This window comes from Podarcis gaigeae (assembly GCF_964106915.1).
Source record: "Podarcis gaigeae genome assembly, chromosome: 12".
Taxonomy (NCBI): Eukaryota; Metazoa; Chordata; class Lepidosauria; order Squamata; family Lacertidae; genus Podarcis; species Podarcis gaigeae.
In genome coordinates, this window is record NC_139688.1 from 11,470,213 (window position 1) to 11,492,382 (window position 22,170).

The following is a 22,170-nucleotide window of genomic DNA, read 5'->3' on the forward strand; positions in this document are numbered from 1 at the left end:
TGCCTGTGCTGGAGCAGATTAAGGTTTCTCCACTACTAACAGCCTGTTTCCAACCAGATGCTTCTGGTAAAACTGCAAGTGGAACAAGATGGAGGAAGAGGAAGCCAACTCCACTCTCCCGGCTTGGCTCCAGCATCTAAGGGTGGGGGTTAGCTTAGATTTCAAAGCAAACAACCTCCCCTTCCGGAATGTCTTTCTAATCTACCGGTAATCTAATCTAGCTCCCCAAGGAACAAATGACTGGGAACAATTTATTGGAACATGGACCTACTTAATAGATTATGGAAATAACACTACTGTACACATACCACCTCTAATTACACAATACAAAGTACAGGCGGACATTCTAGGATAAGCATGCTGGGATAGCTCAGTTGGTTAGAGTGTGGGGCTGATAAGGTCAAGGTTGCAGGTTTGAGCCCCATAAGGGACAGCTGCATATTCCAGCCCCCTTCTAATCCTGCTCAGTTTTATCTCTGATAATTTTGGTGTTTTTTACAGTCATACCTCCGGTTGTGAATGTGATCCGTGCAGGAGGCACGTTCACAGCCTGAAGCACTGCATCTGCACACACATGTGACACAATTCGGTGCTTCTGCACATGCGTGTGATGTCATTTTGCGCTTCTGCGCATGCGCTGAAACCCGGAAATAACCAGTTCAGGTACTTTCGGGTTCCGCACAGTCTGCAACCCGCAGCATTCGTAACCCGAGGTATGACCGTATCTTGCTTTCATCATTCAGGGATTTTATTAAATGCATTTTTATTACCTTTATGCAAACCACTTTCAAAATTTTATCTTGTGGGCAAAAATGGAAGCAAGAAGAATTACTGATGAAAGAAGAATGGAGGATGAAATTGATGGACTATGCAGAATTAGATAAATTAACAGGAAGAATTCGAAATCTGCGGGACCGGAGATTCACAAAAGACTGAAGTAAATTTACGGACTATTTGAAAGGTAATTGTGATGATCAGATTAGGTTTGTAAGTTTGCAAGAAGTTTTGTGAGGTGAATTATTTGAATTATTGCAAAAATGGATAAAGGGGAGGATGGCTAGTTAAGACAATTAAAGGCAATATGAATTTAAGAAATGCAGAAGAAGTGCTAAGAATGGTGGATCATCAGAGGTGCTGATGGAAGTCCAAAAACAGATTGTATAAGATGTGAAGTTTTGTGGTATGTATTATACTTTATATGTTAAAATTAATAAAAAAATAATAATATTGTGGGCAATTCCCGCTGAATTTAATAGGGCTTGCTCCCACATAGGTCTGTGGCCTAATACCCACTTCCTAGGACTAAGCACATAAACTCACAGGACTTACTCCGAGTAAATATACACAGGACTACACTCTTCCAATCTTGCAAGGCAGAGCTCCTTGCAGGGGACCTACTCTTTGACAGGCATGCTTTGCTAAAGGTCAGATGCAAATCATTAAAGATTAGAAACGGCAAACAAGAGTATAAGCAATGAAGTCGGCTTTTCTATTTTACTGTATGCCTTGGCATTCTTAAGAGGAGTCCTGCAGGATCAGGTCAGCATCTTGTTCTTACAGTTGCCATCCAGATTCACATGAAAAGCCTACAGGCAGGACATGAGAGCAACAGGATCCTCTTAGGTATTTTTAAACATACAGTGGTACCTTGGTTTACGAACTTAATCCGTTCCAGAGGTCCGTTCTTAAACCAAAGCGTTCTTAAACCAAGGCGTGCTTTCCCATAGCAGTGGGGAACTCAATTTACAAATGGAACACACTCAACAGGAAGCGAAACATGTTCTTATTCCAATGCAAAGTTCACAAACCAAAACACCTGCTTCCGGGTTTGCAGCGTTCTTAATCCAAGTTGTTCATAAACTCAGCTGTTCTTAAATCAAGACACCACGAACACAAATGAACATATAATGGTGTGGCTCGATTTCAGAAGTTAAGCAGGTCTGAGCTTGGCCAATATATAAATGGAAGATCACCTGGGAATGTCCTGCTTGCTCCTCTTGATGATATTTGGCAGTATAGCAGAAAATTTAAAAAGCTGCTTAGCTCCACATGTTGCTTTGAAATGGCACGCTGGCCTTCAAAGTCAACAGACCAAAGCAATGAAGAACACCAGGGAAAAGCAAGTCCCTTTTTGACTCCACACAGGACGTGAGACAAAATGTACCATTTTCTCCCACCCCTCCCCACCGCCCCAAGGTTATAACACAACATAGTTGTTAAGCCTATTACATTCCAGTGTTTTATACGATATCCTACCATTCCACCACCACAAAGACAAACAACCTTATTTATTATCGTTTTGTATGTGGTAAAACACAACTGCAGTGCCAGACTGCTTAGCAGGGCCAGGAAAAACCCTGTTAAGGCTTTTACATTGCTCGTATGCTGTTAAATCTGAGACTTCTGCTTTGCAAATTCTGACTACCCTATCATTCTGGATCAGGCATAGGCAAACTCGGCCCTCCAGATGTTTTAGGACTACAACTCCCATCATCCGTAGCGAACAGGACCAGTGGTCAGGGATGAGGGGAGTTGTAGTCCCACAACATCTGGAGGGCTGGGTTTGCCTATGCCTGGTCTGGATTCTCTAAGGTGAGGGAATAGTGTTGGGATTTACTTCTCAAAACTGCTTGACTATCATTTTCTATTCCTGCATGGGGGGGGGGAGCTTTAATTACCAATTTTAATTACCGATTTCCCTAAATGTGCTCCCAGATTTCACCAATTTTAATACGAGTTAATTTTAACATAAGTGCACGTTCTTTCACAGAAGGTGTTTGAAATCTCGAGTATTTTACACGGAGTACTCTAACCACAGTAAATATTTAAGATGTTAGCCCTGTATGAGGTCTTCCAAAACCCTTCATATAATTTAAGTGATTAAAAAAATGAGGATATAGAAGAATTGTATATTTTAATATTTTGTTCCAGTAATATTATTAATCATTCTCCAGTATATTCTTGCTATGCTATGGCATTCTCAGCAAATACATTGAAGATACCTGGTTTTGTTTCTGACATTTTCTACATTATCTGAGTAGTTCTCATTTATTCTCTTTATTGCAATGGGTGTTATGAACCATCTTGTATATAACTCTTCCACATGACAGTTCTCTGCCATGCTCAGAGAGAATTTATGGTCTTTGTTGCAAAGACTTTCCAATGTCTCCATAGAAATGCCCCCCCCCTTATATATTATTCCCATTTTAGCATAATTTTATTCTGCTCCAGCTCTGCTTCATACTTCACAATAGTTTATAACATTTTGATTAGGGCTGGACGACATCAGCTTTTCAGCATCATGGTGTATCGCCAGCCCAACATTGCGGTTTGGTGATATAACGCCAATACAGCTTGTTTCTCCCTCTGCGTCGTATGAGGGCAGAGTGGGATGTTGGTTTCACTCAGCGATATATCGCTGGTGAAACCACCGCCTCTCCTAGCAGCGCCCACTGGAGAAAGGAACTTTTCACTGAGTGAAATCAACATCGCGGTCTGCTCCTCATACCAGTCCTTGGCGATATATCAATATATTCCCCAGGAGGCCTAATTTTGATATTGTCGTTTTTATTTTCTGTTGTTTGCGGAACACGGAATGTGTATCGGGCAAAAACCAATTAAAATCTTCTCCAGAAAACATACACAATTTCCTCGTGTCCCCCCCCCCCCTTTAGCATTATTTCAGTGTTTGTTTCAAGAAAGGAAATACAAGAGGAAATCGAGAACTAAAACCTTCTCCCACCACCACAGGAAGAGAAACTGACACTGGTCCATTCGAGAAAGGCTACTCAAAAGGCAAATCAGAGACTGTTCTTCACTTTCCCCACAACTTAGATCAACAGGAAGTCATACACAGGGGCAGAACAGGTGAAAGGTGGTTTTCAATTAGCGTTAGAAAATATCTTGGCTAAATGCAACTTATTTCTGAGTGGACATTACAGAAGGATCTCACTCACGGGGAAAGGTACTAACAGATATTATAGCTGTATGCTGCTTCAACCAGGCTTTTGGCTAACATCCTATATCATTTTAAATGTCTTTGTGGGAGAGGGGGTTATTGCTTTGTTTTGTGCTTGTTCTTGTTTTTATTATGCATTTTGTGTTTTTGTCTTGTATTTGTATGCTGTGAACCACCTTGAGATCTACGGATGAAGGGTGGTATATAAATTTAATGCATAACAACAACAACAACAACAACAACAACAACAATAACAACAACTCAAATGCTGCATGGAACCTGCATTTTAATTCCTCTTCCTACTAATGGAAGAAATAACAATGCCCTATTTGCACTGGGGCCATTTCCAGACCGTTACTGCTTTCGGGTGGGACTCAAGCACATACTCACATTGCACAGTTAAAGTAGATTTGGAGGTCTCGCGCAACAAACTCACTTCTCTCAAATATCAAACATTTTTTGCAATAAGGAAAGAGATGGGGAAATGTGCTAGAAAATGCAGGATAATACTTGCCTGGTGCAATGCCTGCCATCTAAAAAACCAAATCATAATGAATAATCATTAAATAACCAATGCTGTCTAATCGTCCTGCAATCAAATCAGATCAGAAAGAATGCTCAAAAAATAGCAGGTGTAACCAAACATCCCTGCAAACCACTCAGGGTCATCAGGAAGTGACGTTAAGTGTAGAAGCAACCCACAGGCTGAAGGCAAGGTGAAGATGGGCCTTGCTTTGCCCACCTGCCGGAGGTAGAACAGCTGCCTTGATTCTGCCAACCACCTTTGTCCAGTCCACAGGTCCTATTTGCCAGGGCCTAATGGCCGGGCAAGGGACACAGGTGGCGCTGTGGGTTAAACCACAGTGCCTAGGGCTTGCCGATCAGGTCGTTGGTTCGAATCCCCACGATGCGGTGAGCTCCCGTTGCTCAGTCCCTGCTCCTGTCAACCTAGCAGTTCGAAAGCACCTCAAAGTGCAAGGAGATAAATAGGTACCGCTCTGGTGGGAAGGTAAACGGTGTTTCCGTGTGCTGCTCTGGTTCGCCAGAAGCGGCTTAGTCATGCTGGCCACATGACCCGGAAGCTGTACGCTGTTTCCCTTGGCCAGTAATGCGAGATGAGTGCCACAACCCCAGAGTCGTCCGTGACTGGACCTAATGGTCAGGGGTCCCTTTACCTTTAATGACGGGGCACAGGGAGATCAACTGCTCCCCTGAACTTCCACAGCTGCCCTGACTTTCCCAACCATTTCAGACAGCAAGCATAGCTTCCATCTTAGCCGCCAGGTGAGGAAGGAAGGGAAGAGAGGGGGACCACCTGGCATCACCCACCTGCCAGAACTTCAGCAATTGCCTTGAGTCATTGCAAAAAGGAAGCAACACACGAAAATGCATCAAGTGCCCGTGGCTTCTGCACAAAAACTGTGCTAAAATGCTTTAATTTAAGGAAGAAATCACCTCCAGCAAACAATTTGACAAGCTGATTATGTGATACATGGGGGGACAAATCAAACCTTTGATTTGTCCAATGCCTTCTGATTAGCTGTAGGTACAGGGCAGCTCAAAGGAAGCCCATTTTCACACAGAACACATTGTATCAATGAGTTCTTTGAAACCAGGGGCAATGTGTTTGGCTTTGCTGCTGCAACATAAGCTTCTGTTCGCAGGATTTGAGTGCTTTGAGATTTACGTGCCTGTGGTTTACAGGCCTAACACAAACCCAAAGTTGCCCGAACTGTGAATCTTTATAAAAGCCAACATTTTCATTAGATCTCAAACTGGAAAAATATATCTATATATGCATATATATTTTAAAATCACCATCAACAGCAATGTTTGCAACTAATAAGCCAAGGTACATATGTGTGTGTGTGTGTGTGTGTGTGTGTGTGTGTGTGTGTTAGGAAGCTGAGATTGCTACTACCAGACAAGCAGAAGACAGACACTGCAGCGTAAAGAGAACAGATGATTAAACATGCATTCAGCAAATTCTCACCCACACCCCTTGCACTCCACTGATTATCTCCCTGGAATATCTAATCTTTCTCTGCAAATTGCTAAGGAGAAAAAAGTTGTGGTTGAAAAACACCCTGGAAGGAGAACATGATCTACAACCTTTCATTTTGTTGTAATCAGGGAAAAAGCGTCGCCGTGTCAGTTTATACATGCAGAACAGACAAAACACATCCACTCAGTAAAATACACAAGGACTATTTCTATTCAGCTAAACAAATTTCTCTCCCCTTTCTCCCAGCCTTGGTCTTGCACTGATAGACACAGTTTCCCTTTAACAGGCACGGTTTATCTGCTTCTTCTACAGCCTCAGGAAAAACACAGATGACTCACGCAAATCCATTACTTACAGCTCTGTAAAATCCTGCACCTTGGGTTGAAATATCCATAGAAATGCACTTAAGAAGAACAAATATTCCCAGGGAAAAGAAAGCAAAATTGAAATGTTTCAGGTCCAGCGAGCGATGCAGCCGCAACAGATGGGGACCAGTGCCTGGGTGTGCTGTCAATTCCCAGAGCAAAGCAACCAGAGAGATCTCAGGGAACACAAGGTAACTCAGGAGAACACAGACAACAGTTTCATCTGATGCTCAAAGGCTGCAAGCCAGGCACGCTTCAGACAATTCAGATTTGATTACGTGAACCCTCCAGCCTACCCTATTAACTTTGAAAAGATGCGTTAAAGAGAAACGTACTTTGGAGGAAGCACTCAATTGTCCAAAGCCGGGGGAGGGGGTGGCGTCTACAAACACGTAAGGTAAGTGGGAGGTTTGGAATAAAATGTGTTATCTTGTTAGCAGACAAGACATCCATGCAGTGAGGGCAGATTGTAGGTCTGGAGTTTGAGAAGAACCATGTGTCTATTCCGGTCTCAGTCAGAAGCCTGTTTAAAAGGTAAAGGTAAAGGTACCCCTGCCCGTACGGGCCAGTCTTGACAGACTCTGGGGTTGTGCGCCCATCTCACTTAAGAGGCCAGGGGCCAGCGCTGTCCGGAGACACTTCCGGGTCACGTGGCCAGCGTGACATCGCTGCTCTGGCGAGCCAGAGCCGCACACGGAAACGCCGCTTACCTTCCCGCTGGTAAGCGGTCCCTATTTATCTACTTGCACCCGGAGGTGCTTTCGAACTGCTAGGTTGGCAGGCGCTGGGACCGAGCAGCGGGAGCGCACCCCGCCGCAGGGATTCGAACCGCCGACCTTTCGATCGGCAAGTCCTAGGCGCTGAGGCTTTAACCCACAGCGCCACCTGCGTCCCAAGAGAAGCCTGTTTATATACATTCAAAAACCCACTTTATTTATTCATGGATAATACAAAAGACAGATGTGCTGATCATAATGTACCTACTATTAAATTAACTGCTGCTATTCTTATAGGCCAGGGGACATGGGTGGAGCTGTAGTCTAAACTGCAGAGCCTAGGGCTTGCGGATCAGAAGGTTGGCAGTTTGAAACCCTGCGACGGGGTGAGCTCCCATTGCTCGGTCCCTGCTCCTGCCAACCTAGCAGTTCGAAAGCACATCAAAGTGCAAGTAGGTACTGCTCCGGCGGGAAGGTAAACGGCGTTTCCGTGCGTTGCTCTGGTTCGCCAGAAGCTGCTTAGTCCTGCTGGCCACATGACCCAGAAAGCTGTCTGCGGACAAACGCCAGCTCCCTCGGCCTGTAAAGTGAGATGAGCGCTGCAACCCCAGAGTTGTCTGCGACTGGACATAACAGTGAGGGGTCCCTTTACCTTTATTCTGCTCATAGCAGTCATGATTCGGCAGCAAAATGAAAAAACAATAGCAATATGGAGAAGATAAAATGCAGTACAGTGGTACCTCAGGTTACAAACACCTCAGATTACAAACACTTTGGGTTACAGACTCTGCTAACCAGGAAGTACTACCTCGGGTTAAGAACTTTACCTCGGGATGAGAACAGAAATTGTGTAGTGGCAGCAGCAGGAGGCCCCATTAGCTAAAGTGGTACCTCAAGTTTAGAACGGTTTCAGGTTAAGAACGGACCTCTGGAACGAATTAAGTTCGTAACCAGAGGCACCACTGTATTCCCCGCCATCCCTGGCAATTCCTTTGTCCCCCACCAGTCCTGGTCCTGCTCCCTGGCGACATCCGGACAGCACTCATGGAGGAAAGGTCTTAGTCAATGTGTGGGCACTACAGGGACCCTATTGGTTATGCTGATCTCACAAGAGCAGGATGCTAAAATTGGGGGTAATTAAAGGAAGGGCTTGGAAGGTCCTGCTGCTATCATTACATTCCTGGAGGTGGAATGAAAACTCCTTATGCAATAAGAGGAGCCTGGAAGATGAAGGCAGCTCTTTGGGACTCTCTATATGGCCCCTGGGACCATCCTCCAGACTAGCTACTTCCCAGGCATAACAACTTTTGCTCACCTGACTGGAGGATGGAGAGAGAGGGAGAGCAGTGTGGGCATTTAGAAAACTGACTTTTGTGTGGCTTCACCAAATGTTATGCTCTTAAGTTGTGAAGGTTTTGTGGAAGAGAACTGCCCCTGATTTTGAACCGCATGGAATTTCGACATCTGCAGAGACAGGCAGCTTTGAAAACAGCCACAGCATCACCAACGATCTGTGGACTCCCCTCAAGGAAGCCGCGACATTTGCTTGTTCTGGTCACACATCACCAGTTCCTCTCTTCTTCATTCAGCCTCCTCCCATCCGCCTGATCTAGTTAAATTAAATGTCTAAGCTTTCCCCTATAGCTGGCATAACACAAGCAGTGAAAGATTTATCTAAGCTAGCTACCCATTTCCCCCCCATTCATTCGTTCAGTTTCTACCATGTAAATGTTAGCAATAGCTTAGAAGTAGAAGGGGCTGTTCCACCGACAGGAACATTTCCACCATTTTCAGTAAACGTTTTTTTCCAGATGAGAAGATAAAATTAAAATTAAAATCCGATACAGCCGCCTACCTCTGCATTTTGACCTAACTCCAAATTGAATTAGGCCTAGAATGGAAGGCGCTTAGCAAACGCTGCCGTCAATCTAATTACAACAAATGGAATTTAAATTGCCCTCAACATTTTGTTGTACCTTGCTTCGATTACACACAATTTTGCATCCCTTTGGCCAGCCCTTTGTTAGGGGTTGGGAGAGCACACATTCTCAGTTGATTTTTTAAATGGACTTTGTTTGAAGCATAGTAGCTTTGAACATGACTATGCTCTTGTACATCCACCTTAAATAATCAAGTGGGTATCATAAATCTGTAAAAGCTGAAAGCCAAGAAACATATGCAATGGAGGCAACAGGAACCAACCCAAATGCTTGAATGAACAACGAGTGATGTGTAGAGAGCTGAGCAAAGAAGATGGCAGCCCAAATGTTTTCGTAAAGGCCAATAACTTCTTAGAAAAGTAAGGCCCAATTGATGCTCTGGGAGATCAGGGCAATGCAGTGGTACACAGGATCAGTACTTTTTTTGCAGCCGGAGTGGACCAGAGCACAGCACCTCTCAGGTGGGTGCCATTGAGGGCTGGCACTCCCCCTGCCTGCTTCTTGCCATTACGTACTTCTGAGAAGCCTAAAATGAACATTTCAAGTCAAAACAGAAGCTGGCCAGTACGTGTGAGTCCACACTTATGTTAGGTCTATGACTCCACCTAGCTCCTAGCCACAACTGGTCAAGCTATGGGGCAGGGCCAATTCACATTTCCTTTTCTTCAATCCATCTCCTGTGTAGCGGCGGCTGCTTCAAGCTTCCCAGACAGTCTTCTACCATTGCAAGTGTGCATGTTTGAGTGAGGGCCCTTCTGAGCTGCCCTAGCCATCTGCCTGAATCTAATAGAACGAGGGAAGCGGCGACTTACTCTAACAACTTCATGGTGAGATCCTGCACTTATTTTTCTTGAAGAAAAGCACTGCATAGCATTGAAGCTTTAGACCAGTGATGGCCAAACTTGGCCCTTCGGCTGTTTTGGAGTGACTACAACTCCCATCATCCCTAGCTAACAGGACCAGTGGTCAGGGATTATGGGAATTGTAGTCCCAAAACAGCTGGAGGGCCCAGTTTGGCCATTGCTGCTTCAGACCGAGATAGAATCCTAAGAAGAGGGGAAACACTGTACAACCAAGATGACCAAAGGGAGCATGGGGTGAGGAGACTAAAAGGCAAACGAAAGATTGTCAGGATCGGGTAGTCCATTGTGTAAGCCAGTAAGCAGGAAGCAAGGTTACTCTCTACCGAAGACTAAAAAGGGAGGACACACCTTTTGGATTCAGGGAGGATATGGCAGGAAGTTTTTGAAATCAGCAGAATGGCTACAATTCAAGAGGAGCTGCAAAGAGATATGTAACAAGGAGTGGAACGTTCATGGCACCACCTGCCATTACATTTCAGCAGATCAACTTCTCGACTCTGCAGATATACCGTATTTTTCACTCTATAGGATGCACCTTTTCCCCTCCAAAAATTAAGGGGAAATGTGTGTGCGTCCTATGGAGCGAATGCAGACTCCTTGGCTTCAGCAATAGCAACACGAAGCCTCTGAAGTGCAGAGGGAGCGCTCCCTCCGCGCTCCGGAGGCTTCGCGTTGCTTTTGCTGAAGCCTGGAGAGCAAGACTCTCCTGGCTTCAGCAGAGAGGGAGAGCTGCGCAACGCCCCTTCAGCCAAGCGGGAGGAGAAATGGAAGGGGCTCCGTTTCTCCTGCCGCTTCGCTGAAGGGGCACTGAGCAGAGAGGGGGAGAATTTTTTTTTTCTTGTTCTCCCCCTCTAAAACAAGGTACGTCCTATGGTCGGGTGCGTCCTATAGAGCGAAAAATACGATAGCTTCCAGCTGGATTGAGCTTTCTGCTGTGGTAGCACCCAAGTGAAAAATTGGTGCCTCTTCCTCATGATTTAGAGTCCCACAGTCCTTAACACCCTCACAACTAAACAATTTACATCAAAGGAAATCCCAGGGACTTCTCCTGAACTTGTTGCCTAGTGAACAAGCTTAGGCCTTGGCTGAACATGTCTACAGGTACTTTATCATCTGCTTTGGAGCCATGTCAGATTTAGCCATCCAGAGGGAGAACCTAAGAACTGGAGGGAAAATACAACCAGGGATCTGCCGTCCAGTGTTTTACAACCTATCATTACAGGGCTTTAACATGGCCTCCAGCCACTAAAGAAGCTTAGAATTATATAATCAAAACCCTGCACATTACTTTGTGATTTTTGGCGGATTCCTAATAAAGGTATTGCTTAACTATCCTTGTACTGAAGTCTGAAATACATTTCCCCACACATTTCCCCATCCCTGGGGAATTCCAACATCTACAAATGTTTCGTGGAAGTCTGATTTTGTCATCGCTGTTGTTATTGTTGCTACACAGAATCATATGTGAACGGGAGACACAGAGACATGGCGCCAGCAACTTCCACACGTTGGTAATTAGCACCCTTATTAGTGTTTCCATTTCCCAACAGCATTTATTAGTGCGATGATCCAGTGTCCCCTGGACACAGCCATCCTAGCCTTAGACGTACCAAGAGAAAACAATAGCATGCTATTGTAACAAACATTGAGCCCAAGACAAATAAGTAGAACATCAGAGATGATAATATTGAAAGTAGACTCAGAGTGGCCAGGCTGGACCAGAGGCAGGGTGGATAAAAATCAATGGGATTTAAAAAAACAAAACAAAACAGATTTTTGTTAAAATTTAAATCAGATTTTAAAAAATAAAATGCTTTTGGAGGAAAAAACTTTCTAAAGATAGTTTTCTATTTAAGTTACATTTTAGTCCAAAGGTTATTCATCAGAAAATTAGGATTTGTTTAAGTTTTTCATGTGTGCTAAAACTCAGTCTAAGGTTTTTGGTATTTTTAAACATTTAACCACATCAGTTAACAAAGATGGATACATATGCTACAATTTATCTAAGCTTTTTTTTTTTAATCGTTTAACCACATTAGTTAAAAAACATGGATACATATTGTATAATGTTACTGTTTTAGTTAAATAAATTGTTTAAATTGTTATTAAGGAAATTATTATTTTTTGCCTTCCAATAAAGGACAGCAGAAAAGTTGTCCAAATATAAACAGTTAACTTATTGAACCTCACAATAATTTCACCATTTTTTATTAGTCTATGTATTTCTAATAGTATAACCAAATCAGTAATTTTTGATATAACTGTAAAAACTACTCTTGAAAATTTATTATTCCAAAAATGAAACCTTCAGCTGGTTGTAAATATTAAGATTACACCAGCAAGAATGAGTCTTTCTGTATTTATTTTTTTAATGATTTAAATCAAGTCTTTACCGATTTAAATTGTGATTTAAATCGATTTGACTAGAGGTTCTCCATTTCTTATACCAGATCCATTCCAAAGGCAAGACTAGTGGAGAGATCACTCATAAGGCTTCTATACCACCAAATAATTTACCCCACCCAAAAATATTCCATCCTTCACTCCCCTTGCAGGAGCTGGATGATTTGCCAGAAATAGACAACTGGCCTTTTCCTCAGCTGTGAGAATTTTTATAAACATTCTGTCGTGTCACAAAGATCAGTCATGCATTGAGGAACGTAGTGCTACTGTGCACACCAGAAGCTGCCTTTTGCTGAGAGCCACTCAGCTCACTTTTGTCTACTCTGGCTGGAAAAGGGGAGGATAAGAGAAGATAGGATAGCCATCTTCAAATATCTCAAGGGCTGTCACGTGGAAGACGGAGGAAGCTTGTTTTCTCCTGCTCTGGAGGGTAGGGACTCGAACCAACAGATTCAAGTTACAAGAAAGGAGATTCCGACTAAACATCAATAACTTTCTTGACAGGTAGAAAATATTTTTAAAATCAGTCTTTAGATGCTGAGTTTCCAAAGTCCTAAAGAATTTCCAGACCCATTTTTTTTTAATGTACGGTGCCATTCCAGAGCTCCTCATGCACAAATGAGCCCTTAGGCCTGTTTCACTGACTGAAAACGACCTCTGGTCAAAATTCACCATTTTGAAACCTCCCATTCGGGAGCAAAACACATGGATGGTGGCGTGGCGACGTGCAGCTGCCCTCCTGACAGCTAAGCTGCTGCCACTCACGAAGGAGAGGTGGCAAGGCTGGCACAGTGCAAACGCAATGGCAGATCCAATCTGGCACTCCTGCTGGCTTGTTTACACTGCAGTAACATGCCCTTCACCTTTTCCCTCCCTGTCTCCTTTCCAGCAAGCAACAGCAACTCAGCTGTCAGGAGATCAAGTGAGCACTGCAACATGCTTTCCGCTACGGATCCCATTCAGTGGCTGAAATTTCCAGACGTTTCCGGTGGTGCCTTATGCACACCCAATGACCTTTAATGCACCACAGTGTTTGGAGCGGCTTCTTTTCCCCACACACAATAATGTTTATTAATTTTCATACGAAAGCATAACACAACAAAAAAGAGAATAAATAATAGTAAAAGGAAAAGAGGGAAAAAAGAAAAAGAAAAAAATAAAGAACATAGAATACTTCCCACATCCCATATACTACCACATACACATTAAAACTTAATTAGTTAGTTAAAATCCATCTTCATAAACATATTACTTGACTTCCTCTGATCTCTTCCATCTGAATTTCCTTGTAATTAAATGTAACAGTTTCCAATATCATTATTTCATATAACAATATTCCAGTCATGATCAAATTTCCTAACTTTTCTTATCGTACATTTTCTTTACTATTTATTTAATCCTAGGCCTAATTAGTTCTTTCAAGTGATTACAAATCTTTAATATTACAATATTTATTCAAATAGTCTTTAACTTTCTTCCAATCTTCTTGGTATTCCTCTTCTTTCTGGTTGCAGATTCTCCCGGTGAGATCAGCCAGCTCCATAAACTCTATCATCCTCACCTGCCATTCTTCTGCCATTGGTAGCTCTTGTGTCTTCCATTTTTTGGCTAGTAAAATCCGTGCAGCAGTTGTGGCATACAAAAGTACTTTTACATCTTTTTTTGGCAATTCAGAACCTGTTATTCCAAGAGTGTTTGGAGAGGCTTCTGCTACAGCCAACAGCTCAAGTATCCATGTATGGAGAGGTAGCTAAGAATTGACTTCCATCTCTCTTTATCAAGTTCATTGCAAGGCATGTTTTCCACCGCTCCACAGGCCTCCACTTAACGATGATTTGGGCACGTTACACAAGCTACTAAAATCCCAGCAAGAATCTTTTGGGTTGGTTTGTAAAATAGCAGTGAGCAAATTGTTCCCAGCTGCAATGCACATAAACACTTCTTCTTTTTCCTTTTTCTTTTTGCTTTAATTAAACAGCTGTGGCTCAATTTGATCAAGGGTAAAAATGAAATGGAATTAGGGTGGGTAGGGTCCACCAGTTAACCCTTCTCATTAAATGTCTAACAATTTAAGGACGTTAGATGAGTCCTGCTGGAGTCCATAACATCTGAAGGGCCACAGCCTTCCTCCTTCCTGATTCCGGGATGTGCAACAGGCTACGGAATCGTGTGCCCCCCCATGTCTCTCCCCTCCCTTGTGCAAATCCTCTCCATCCTTCTCTATACTGGTTTAAGCATCATGCCAGACAGTTGTCGCTAACTCTGGTCAAGGGCGCTACCAAACCCCCAATATGATTGTCCATCAGTGTTCAAAACTCCCATTGTTCTAGGCGCATTTTGCAACAGGGAATTTCATTGGTGCTAGCAGATTCTGATCTCTGGGTGCAGTACTGCACCTAAGATTTCAGGTTAAAACAGTTAAAGAAAATGTTGAAATATACATTTGTGAAGAAGCCAGAGGCATTTTTACTAGGAATGTTAGGTTATGAAATCAAAAAGAAGGATGTGAAGGTATTCTTATATGCGGTAACAGCAGCTAGAATTTTGATGGCCCAGAAATGGAAACAAGAAGAAATGCCTACGATCGAAGAATGGAGAATGAAATTGATGGAATATGCAGAACTGGACAAATTAACAGGGAGGATTCGGAACAGATGAGATCAGAGATTCACTGAGGACTGGAACAAATTTACAGAATATATTAAACATATATGTGATGAACAGTTACCGTTTGTAAGTTTTCAAGAAGCTCTGTGAGAAGTAACGGTAGAAATATTGTATAAATAATATGGTAAGGTAAATAATGATATAGTGCAATATTAATTTGAGAAATGTGAGAAAATGTGAGAATACGGAGAATTGTCAGACATGCTGATGGAAGTCCAAAAGTAGCAGTTGGTGAGAATTGGATGTTAAATTTTGTACAAATTTATGTTGGAAAATTAATAAAAAATATTTTTTTTAAAAAAAAAAGATTTCAGGTTAAAACTGCAGAGTGGAAGGAAAGGGCCACCTTTTTCTATCTCCCCACTTCCAGCTACTTTCTGAAAACTGGAGAAGAGATTCTCTGAAGAATATTAGGGGGCGGGAAGGGAAGGGAAGGACTCATTAGACCATGTGAAAAATGAACATAATATTTTAGCTGCAGTTCATTCATTTTCAACTTTGTATTCTTGTTATAAAAAAGCACACCTAGACATTCCGTTGTTGTGCCCATAACCTAGGTATAAGGTGTCATTTAGCTCCTAGCTTTCATATCTCAGGTTCTAACACTGATGTCCATTACAAATGTGCTCCACTAAAGCACACCACTTAGTTAAATTAAAATCCAATTAAGCCTTTTTTTAAAAAAAAAATGGAACAAATAAAACCACTGGATGGATTACATATAAAAACCAATACCTGTGCGGTAGGTCATTCGGTGCTCTGAATATCACAGGCACACAAGCTCAGCTGGTCATCATTCAGAGATTTCTGCTATAAAACCAGGGATTTGTCATGTGAAGCAGCGGACAATCTGTTCTCAAACTTTATATTCTCTAGACAATACAATTGGTGCTATTTTGGCCATAGGAAAGGAACTGAGACTGCAGGCCTTTCAAAGCAGCTGTGTTATAGCAGAATAATTTGCAGAGTTGTCATTGACCTGTGGTTCCAGATGAAGATAGCTTGTTGGCGCGAGGAATTTATATTTCCCCAGTATTTAAATTGCCACTGTTGGAACAGGATGCTGGGCTAGAGGGGACTTCCACTTGATCCATCAGAACTCTTCTTATGCTCTAAATAACCAAGCAACAGCCATGCAAACATCCCACATTTTTGTCTCTAAGAATAGCAAAACGAGTAAGTAAGCGCTGGATGGAGCAATAGCTACCACCTCTGATAACTTGAATTTCATTTATCAGAGACATCCTTTCATGGTGACGCTCTTAACCTACATTGCACGAATGAGCTTGGAAAATAAGTAAAATAGATCAGTAGCCCCACTCTGCTTTGTACTGCAAAGATAAGAGGAGGTGGATTTTAGACTGATTTTCTTTTTGGAAAGCATTATACTTTCAGAAGTGTCATAGGTCACTGTCGTGGAATCTTTCCCAGTCCAAGAGCTGTGTTATCCAACGGATATGACAGTCCTCAGAATGCTTCAATACAACCCAGCAGAGCTCTTCTGTTCTCACATTAAGGGTCATGAGCTGAGGGGGGGGGGGGGATACAGTGCTGTCCAAAAAAAAGGAAGGCTTTATTCCTTTGGATCACAAATTATTTGTCAAGAACCCAACACCCACAACTGTCTTCCTAAGAGAGTATATGGCTCTCCGCTGGTCTCCCTCTGGCCACTGGTCATGCCAGATTGTCAGGTTTCCAACCCAGGATTAATCATGATTATGCCAACAAATGCCTCTCCGCAAAATGTGCAAACTGTGGAAGTACTGTGTTGTTGTTGTTTTTCATCCCTGTGTACCGACATCCATTCCTGAGCTTTTCCTTTGAAGATGATGGTTCTCTAAGGCAAGAAAGCAGCGAAATCGGCCGATGCCGTTTCTAAGGGGGTCAGAAACATGGCTGCTCAGATGTTTCTTTAAACTATTCCAATCCAGACACCTTCCCATTCACTTCCACAGAAGTGCCAGGAGCATGCACAAAATGGAAGCTGAGGTGAATGAATGGGGGAAACAGACTGCTTAGGAAGTTGCATGTAACTATGAATCAGGGGCCATGCTTCTTACTTTAATTTGAAATGCAACCCAGTTTCTGCCAGTGCCCTGTCATCGCCACTGCCACAAAAACAGGGCTTACAACGGGTGCATTTCCCTAAATAGAAAAGGCAAAGACCAAGTGAGGACCCAATAAAGATGTATTTCTTTGTGTGACAGAGTCTCTGCAGGCAGTAAAGAAATTCCTGAAGTGGAACAGTAGTAGCAATAAAGATGACACCGATTTGGATTTAAAGCCTTAATAGTCCTCAGTCTCTGTAGAGCGGGTCTATATCTCTTGACTTTAACAGGATTTGCATGCAAAACGAGAAAGAGACATGGCCTCCAGATCCACTGGGCTGCCTTGCCATTTTATGGGTTAATATTCCCTCATCACCTTTTCCAGAAGGGGCTGTGGCATCCATCTTCAAGGGAGAGGGGTGCCAGTTTAAAAAAACCATTGCTGATCATCACAGGATATGCTGCCAAGAGAGACAGGAGGAGACAGGACTCAAGAGCATCATGGGAAATCAGGGATATGACTTCTCTTCTGACCCTGTGGCAAATAAAGGCCAGGAGGGAAATCAGACGCATAAAACTACAGCCCAAGTTTACTAAGAAGTAAGCGCCACTGAATTTGATGGGATTTCTCCCTTGTAAGGATTGCCGCCTCCATCTTTTGGTTTCCTTTTGGTTTCACAGATGCAGATGTAAATGTTGGTTTGCAAACTGGAAGATACTGGGGAGGGAAAATTCGAAGTCCAGCCACATATAATGCAGCCCACATAGCCAGGCACTCCAAAGAGGATCCAAAAATTCAACTTTGTAAAATAATAATAATAATAATAATAATAATAATAATAATAATAATAATAATAATTCAACCCCAAATGTGAATGAAGAAGCAATTCCGTGGCACGATAAATACTAAATTTTTATCCGGTCCTATGCATTTACCCAGCAGCAAGTCCATTGAACTTAGTGATGCATACTGATGACAGAATAAATTCAAGCTGCAAAAGGCACTGGGCTTTAGTGCAGTTGCTAGAGCATGGGACTCTTAATCCCAGGGTTGTGGGTTTGAGACCCACGCTGGACAAAATATTTCTGCACTACAGGAGGTTGGTCTAGATGACCCTCGTGGTCTCTTCCAATTCTATGAAAAACACATTTTGGCTTTTAATTAGAAGTGCAAACGAAGTACAAACCCCGTAAGAGAGCAGGACCTGAAAAAGGAGGGTCCGTCAATTATCCAAACACTCCAGCAAATGAAGTCATCCCTGCTGCTCCAGAGCTGCACTGCCCCCAAATTCCCTCTGCCACTAAACCATTTCTGGAAGCCAGAATCAGGATGAATGCTCATTGCTGTGTGACCTCCCTGCAAACAAATCAGAACAAATACTCAATGAACAGCAAGCATTGTACAACCGCAGTGCAAGTCAGGATGAATGCTCAAGAAAGAGGTCATCTTGAGGCTCGCCTACTCTTATACTAGGTCAAAATTTCATTTTAAAAATTCCAGCCCAAGCAGCCATTTATATTCAAGTACCAAGAAAGAAATCACCCCATGCTGGCGAAAGGTTAAGTGGGGGCTTAGCCAGAAATGCTGACTCGCATTACTAAAGACAATCAATTTCCCCCTTCCTCTAATCATTAAATAGCTCCAAGGAAAATTTAAAGTGCTTCCGGTCCCTAAACCATAAGGGGGAAACCTTCCAATTGCAAGAACTTCTTATAAGCGTGCAAACAAGTAACAGCATCGAATTGAGAACCACAGCCATCATGTTATTAAGGAACTCACGAAAGCAAACATAACCAGGATGAGAGCACAGGATAGGGTTGCTAGGTCTGAGACATCGTTCCTGAGACCCAGGTTTTGAGGTTTCTTCAATAGCACAAGCTGGATGCTTCCCTGTCTTCTAATTCCAACCAAATACAGTGGTACCTCGGTTAAGTACTTAATTCATTCTGGAGATCCATACTTAACCTGAAACTGTTCTTAACCTGAAGCACCACTTTAGCTAATGGGGCCTCCTGCTGTCGCCACACCGCCAGAGCATGATTTCTGTTCTCATCCTGAGGTAAAGTTCTTAACCTGAAGCACTATTTCTGAGTTAGCGGAGTCTGTAACCTGAAGCGTATGTAACCCGAGGTACCACTGTAAGTGTTCTTTATTTTGTAACTTTTGGGACTATTTTTCCAACATAAAGGCCTAACAGAGTTGACCATTTAGCAATAAATCCAGAAAAATCCAGTAGCAATCACGAAGATTTCTTACTATCAAATGTAGAAGTATACAGCCAGTGTTCATGTTATCGTGCTGAAAGAGAAAATGCTGCGTAAGAAATTTTAAGGTTTTATCACCAGGGGCGGTAGAGAGAAATCCTCTTACACACACACACACACCCCGATAAGTATTCAAACTCAAATCTTTACTGCTTGGGCAAAGGCCGTTGTCAACAGTACAATAAAAAGGAGAGTGCTTTTCAAAACAAAAAAGATGTAGAAAATTAATCCGCTACCTCCACGATTTCCCTGACCCTTCTTATATCTGGTACCTCTCTTTCACTGGTGGGCCACATCTTTCACTTTCGAGAACTGACAACCCTGAATCATCACCAGTCCCTGATGCCTCGTGACATCATAAATCTCTGCATCTCAAGTCTCTGGCACTGCTTGGATGCTGCGAGACGCCTGCCAGCTCTAGCTGAGCATAAGACACCACAAGCACAAAGAGCTCCCAACACAAGCTGTCCAACAGGCTTGTCAGCGCTCACTTCCTGCTTCCTTTCCCACTTGAATTTCGAAATACCATCTAGCAAATGGGTCACTTTCACTCCTTCTCACTTCCTCAGCTCTGCAAGAAGCGTGGTGATTACTTCCCCTTTTTGTTTACTTGTCTGGAATCTGGAAATTCAAATGCCATCCAGAGAAGAGATTGCTTCTCTTGAGAAGCTACTGGTTTTGTATAATCTTCACAGAGAAACTCCATATACATAGGCGTATAGCATCTAGATCAAGGGAAGTAATAGTGCCACTGTATTCTGCTCTGGTCAGACCTCACCTGGAGTACTGTGTCCAGTTCTGGGCACCACAGTTCAAGAAGGACACTGACAAACTGGAACGTGTCCAGAGGAGGGCAACCAAAATGGTCCAAGGCCTGGAAACGATGCCTTATGAGGAACGGCTAAGGGAGCTGGGCATGTTTAGCCTGGAGAAGAGGAGGTTAAGGGGTGATATGATAGCCATGTTCAAATATATAAAAGGATGTCACATAGAGGAGGGAGAAAGGTTGTTTTCTGCTGCTCCAGAGAAGCGGACACGGAGCAATAGTTCCAAACTACAAGAAAAAAGATTCCACCTAAACATTAGGAGGAACTTCCTGACAGTAAGAGCTGTTCGACAGTGGAATTTGCTGCCAAGGAGTGTGGTGGAGTCTCCTTCTTTGGAGGTCTTTAAGCAGAGGCTTGACAACCATATGTCAGGAGTGCTCTGATGGTGTTTCCTGCCTGGCAGGGGGTTGGACTCGATGGCCCTTGTGGTCTCTTCCAACTCTATGATTCTATGATTTTCTTAATGTACAAGATCTTCTTAACCCTCTGAACTGAGAGGGTTACATTAGTGAAGGACTGAAAACAGAATCATCATTATAAAAACTTAACATGTGTATACAGCACTTCCTAGAGCTCAAAGCACCTTATGTGCATTATCTACTTGTAAACTTTACAAAGCATGTTCTCCTTCATGGAGAGCATGTGTTGCAGTGGGGTCTAGCAAGTCATCCCTCTGTTGCTGGGCGGGTAAGATTAGATTGCCACATTTGCGATTGGGCTCCTCTATGTTGTTGGGGAGATTTAAATGTTGATATTCCTGATTGACAGCCTTTTAGCTTTATATTCCCTGCACACAGCGTTGAGCTTCCTTTTTTCGCTGTGCACATCGGATCAGCCGCCCACCCTTCCTGTATTTAGGGTTGTTCGCATTGACCTTGCTTTGCCTGTCATGGGGTCATCTGCTTTTGGGGCAGGGGCCTGGTAGAAATTTTGTCCATTTGGCTGTTTGGCTGTTGCCATTTGGTTTTTTGCCTACTGCGTAGCAAACTGTCACGACTTGTAAGGTTGCAGTTAGGCATTGGTTATTTTTTGGTTGGTGGAGGGGATGTGGTTGGCTGTGCCTGCCCCTCCAATGCTGCTGCTGCAAGGGAATTCCATTAAAGGAATCCAGGAGCTCGCCATGTTCTTCTCCAAACCCCTTTCAAAGGGCTAGGGCCACGCAAGAGCCCCTGGGAGCATTTGGGGCGAGGTGAGGGTCTGGCACCCAGCTCCATTTTCTCCCCAAATTGTTTTCCCTTTCTGACTTTTATGGGCGTGCGGATGTCAGTCTGTCCCTGGTGGAGACAGATATTAGCAACCAATGCCTAAGCAACCACTCACATTTTTTGTATTTTAATAAAGTTGTGGCCAAAATTATGCCAAAAACCTTAAACTAAAATTCTGTGTGAATTGTGTTTTATTTGAGGGTGGCTTGGGGACCTCAACACACAACAACCCTGCAAAGTAAATCAGTATTATTCTTGCCCATACTGCAGACGCTGCGAGGCTGAGACAGACTTACCTAAGATCACCTAGTGTTTCACGGAAGAGGCAAAAACTTCCTGATCTGTAGCACAGTCTCCTGCAGTGCATTTCTATACATGTTTACTTAGAAGTAAGATCCATTAAGGTTAATGGAACTTATTCCCAAGGTAAATGTGTAGAGGATTGTACCCATGTGCACAGTTCCATTACTGCACATGTTGTTTGAAGTCAAGGCAGCAATTGGCAAAAGTTTCAGGAATCTGATTTTGAAATCCTAGTCTGGCCCTAGAAAAGGATATCCAGCATAAAGAGATTTAACAAGCGGCTAGAGGACAAGTTAAAGTGATGCTTGAACACTTGGCGGAACTGGCACTTCTACAGATGCCACATAATACCCAATCTGCATTTGTAAGAACTTGATGGTTTAGTGTGGCAGAACCTGCACGTCCAAACTCCCTGCCTATTGATTTCAAGCAGGTTGCGAATGGGATCCATTCTGGAGCCCCATTTGCAACATGAGCAGAATGCAACCCGTGTCTGCATGTGCGCAGGTCGTGATTCGCCACTTCTGCGCATGCGCGTGATGTAATTACTAGCATCTGTGCATGCACAAGTGGCAATACCTGGAAGTAACCCTTTCCGGTTCTTC

General features: G+C 43.1%; 1 protein-coding gene across 3 annotated transcripts in view; it reads right to left on the reverse strand.

Moving 5' to 3' along the window:
* PRKAG2 (protein kinase AMP-activated non-catalytic subunit gamma 2) overlaps positions 1-22,170 on the reverse strand; it is a 205,081-nt gene that overhangs the window by 148,085 nt on the left and 34,826 nt on the right. The gene's annotated exons all lie outside the window — the stretch shown is intronic.